The sequence below is a fragment of the Dermacentor silvarum genome, chromosome 4 (genome assembly GCF_013339745.2).
Source record: "Dermacentor silvarum isolate Dsil-2018 chromosome 4, BIME_Dsil_1.4, whole genome shotgun sequence".
In the NCBI taxonomy this organism is placed as follows: domain Eukaryota; kingdom Metazoa; phylum Arthropoda; class Arachnida; order Ixodida; family Ixodidae; genus Dermacentor; species Dermacentor silvarum.
In genome coordinates, this window is record NC_051157.2 from 27182593 (window position 1) to 27187184 (window position 4592).

Here is a 4592-nt window from a genome sequence, read left to right on the forward strand (position 1 = left end):
TTTTTTTTTGCCTTAGATATAGCCTTACCAGGGTGCCAACCTTTCAATTTAATAAATTTATACTTTCCTGCGGGTGTTCAAAACACTCAATGTTTGGATTCCGCTGTGACCTCATGGTGTAAAGACAAAAGTCTTGTCGAAGATTTCAACTCCCATCATAGGTGTCGGGATTTTCGAACTGACCTATGCGGCAAACGATTGTGGGATTGGTCAATAGACAACAATCTCTCTTGTCACAATACTAGAACCCCTACATTTATTTGTGATCGGTCCCACTCAGACTTGGATATAAGTTTCGAAAGTTCGGCTAGCACTAGTTCATCCTGGACAGCCTTGGACTGTTCCACAAACAGTGCCCCCTTTACAATAATGTTTGAAATTGCTTGCCCAATAATTCCATCATGCACTCAGGTCCGAATATTGGTGAATTATAATAAATTTAAAACCGGAAGAGAGTGAAGGCACCAAAGCTATTAAGCTTTGTGCTGGATTCAAAAGGACATACAAAAACGCTGAATTTATTGTTGAAATTTATAGCCCTTGGTGGAATTCAGACTTTACGCTAGACCACCGACGACGAAAAGCAGCTTGGAAGCAGCTTTTTTATAATCAGTCCCTGAAAAATTGGTCGGATTACAAATTGCACGCTGCTGTATTTAAACGCACAGTTGCTCAAGCTACAGAAAAATACGATAGGAATCACTACGATTTCCTCTCAAATCCTAAAAACAAAAAAGCGCTGTTTAGATATATGAGATATCGCAAAATTCTGCCATCACCAATAATATCGACTATGCAAATCTGTTGTCTGGTGAAATGACAAGATCTCTAGAACTTATTGCTAAAGGCTTGGAGAGTAGATTCACTTCATCTATGTCACATAATTTGCAAAACCCAGTTTCAACATGAAACTTTACTGAAGTTACATTACCTGAATTAGCTCAAGTGATTAGAAACTTACCCTTCTCAGCTCCTGGTCCTGATGTAATTATTGTTCATCTGATAAAAATTTTCTTCTATCTCTTTGTCATCTCGTAAACACTTTAAACTATTCATTAAACAACGCCTGGATACCATACGATTGGAAAGTAGCTAAAGTAATCCCGATATCTAAAAAGCAAGGAGTAGGCTATACCAAAGAAAATATCAGACCTATTTCTCTAACTTCTAATATGGTCAAGCTCATAGAAAGGGTATTACATTGCAGACTTACTATCTGGATGACGGATAATTTAATATTAAATCAAATCAAATAGGCTTCAGAGTTGATCGCTAAATGTGGTGTGCCCATGCTAATTTAGAAAGCCGAATACAACTTGCTCGAAAAAGGAGACAATATTCAGCTTTAGTGACATTAGATATAGCTAAAGCATATGACAGCGTTAAAAATTCAATTTTTTACTGAATATCTTACTAAATCAGAATTTCTAAAAAAGATATTATTGCTGGGTTATCGACATTTTTGAGCTGAAGGGAATTTTATTGCTTTAAGGATGGCTGCTCCTCGTCTAAATACAAACAGACTCGCGGGGTTCCCCAAGGAGCAGTCCTGTCTCCAATATTATTTAATATATTAAAGAGCTCCATGCTAACTTGTCAGGACGTTCAAGATTATGTTTATGCAGATGATATTGCATTCTTCGCGGCCGACAGTGACATTTACGCTTTATACCAAAAATTGCAAAGTATTCCTGAGTTGTGGCTACAGACAATCTGCATGTCACTAAATGTAAATAAAAGCGCAATCTTGGTCTTCCCGCTCACGGATCCGATTTCAATTTGTATGTATATCTTATAAACAAGAACCCATTCCCCTGGTTGAGTCCCTGAAATGTTTGGGAGTCATCTATGATAAAAAAAAAAACTCAACTGGAGTCCACACATAGAAAATGTAGCATCTAAGGCACAACGTGCTTTAGGTCTACAGCGCAGACTAAGCAACTGACAATATGGGTTACGTAGGGATTCTCTGCTAATGATATACAAAATGCACCTGCGTTCAATATTGGAATTCGGGTGTGTATTGTTATCTGGCGGCATTGCGTATAAAGCTAAGCATCTGGTTACTTTGGAGCGTGAAGCCCTGCACCTGTGTCTGGGACTCCTCAGGTTTGTTGCTAATTATGTTATCTATCAAGAAGCGCGCCTACCACCATTGCCCAGCAGATTTCGCATATTAACGATCCAGACATTTCTAAAAATCTACAGCTTTCCGCTTAGACGATCTGAATACGCCTTTATTGGTGATCCAGACTCCTTTCTTGCTCATTGGCCACGTTTTCAAATTCCACAGATCGTTTTTGTTAAAAAGCAATTAGATAGTTTAAATGTAAAAAATCGAGAGGTAATTCCATCAACTGAATCAAATCTGAATATTAAGATTGAATTCGATTACATTTCTCCAGAAACCCTAAGCTTCAATCAGGTTCTTAAATAACCGGTTGCAAGATTACCTTGCACACACCATCAAATAAAAAAAAAAAAATAGCCAGATACGCTTTAGTGAACAATGATAAGGCGGGCGTAGGCGTTTTTTCGCTTTCGCTGGGCTGGTCATTCTCTTTGAGACTGCCAGATTATACTCCCATTTTTGAAGCCGAGCTTTTGGCAATGATTTCAGCACTGTGGAAACTCCCTTTGATCGAAATGAGAGCGGTTATTATAACAGATTCGCTTTCTGTCTGTTGCTCGCTTACAGCTTCATCCAATTCACCAGCTCTAAAGACGTTTTTAGCGTTAGTTCCTCCACAGTTAAATTTTGTAAAACTATTATGGGTACTAGGCCACTGTGGATTGCATTTTAACGAAATGACAATCTTCAAAACATTAATGAAAAGTTCAGGCAGCGAATTCTTGGCCAATCCCCCAGTGTGGGTACATCATCATAGTGTGAGTCATCATCATCATCATCATCATCATCATCATCATCATCATCATCATCATCATCATCATCATCATCATCATAATCCCTTCTCGAGAGCCAGCCCCGACGGACCCGTTTTCCAGGAGCTGCTTTGCGATTTATTAAACCCGAAGAGCACTTCTCAAGGCTCGTGACAAACTGGTGAATGTGCTGGGTACACGCCCTCACGGATGTTGCAGACCCCTCCAAGGATCCGCCTTACGAATCAGGTGCCAGTCTACACTCCCGTGCATCAAGCCAGCCGCAGGATCAGAAGACTGTCCCTGGAAGTCGTCGATACTCCCGTGCATTGGGCCAGCCGCAGAATCAGAAGACTGTCCCCGGAAGTCGTTGATGCTACGGTTCCCACCACATCAACCGGTACGACCAGCGCTTCTGTTCAAACCACCCCAACCGGTACGGGAAGCACGATGTCAAACTGGTACACACTTGAGAGCTCACGGGTCCCGACGACGTTTAATGGCACAGTGTTTGAAGACGTCGAAGACTGGACGGTCGACTTCGAGCGCATGGCTGCCTTGAACGAATGGGACGACGCGGCAAAATTGAGACACGTCTACTTCTACATGGAGGATGGCGCGCGTACGTGGTTTCAGAACCGTGAGGAGCAACTGACGTCGTGGCGCGAATTTTGCCGTCGGCTTCTGGAGACCTACACCAGTGCTGATCGCCACGAACTAGCGGAACGAGCTGATTGAGGCCCGCGTCCAGTTGCCAAACGAAACTGTGACCACATATATGACGGAGGAGAATAAGTTACGTCATCTGATGCGCGAGGTCAAGTAGCAGCTCTTTGCTGGTCTCGTGCGGAACCCTCCGAAGACGGTCGCAGAGTTCTTGTCCGAGGCCGTGACCATGGAAAAGATGATTCTGCATCAGTCGAATCTGTATGAGCGGCAAGTGAACAGCACGTTTGCTGCTGACATTTTCGCGGCCATCGGAAGCAACGGTGACTGTCTTCGAGTACTCATCCGCTCTGTAGTGCGTAAAGAGTTGCAAAATGCTTCTGTAACACCGCACCCTACGGTAAGCTCCATTGCAAGTATTATCAAGGACGAACTGCACCAGGCGCTTCATGACACCTTGCCTTCTGATAACGCTGCGGCAGTGCCTCCTGAATACCACCGTGCGACCTACGCGGAAGGCCTTAAAGCACCCTGCTTCCTCTCCGCCGCTGTTCGTTCGTGCTCCTCCTTCAGTGCCACTTCAGTCGGCGTAGCCGATATCGTGCTAAGACACTGGGTACACGCCGCCGCCCTTTGCTCATGCCGCTCCAGTTTCCCATCGTTCGGAGCAACCGGTTCTCTATGTCGAGGATAGACGCACGCCCCCTCGGAAGTCGTATGTTTGGCGCACCCGCGATCACCGGCCTCTGTGCTTCCACTGCGGTGAAGCTGACCACTTGTACCGCCAGTGCCCATACCGGCACCTTGGGCTTCGCGGCTCTTCCGCATACACGCCGCCGCCCCGATACGGCTAGCGACCCCGGGACATTGAGGACTACCTCTCTCAGCAGCGCTTGCCACCGCCCGCCGGGCGGTAGTTGCAATCGCAGTCTCCGAGGGATTTTCCCCTCCGCCCCAGCGGTCTTCTCCCGAGCGGTCACCCAATCCCCGCCGGGGAAACTAACTAAAGCGATCTTTGGGGGCGAGGTCGCTGACGGTCGAAA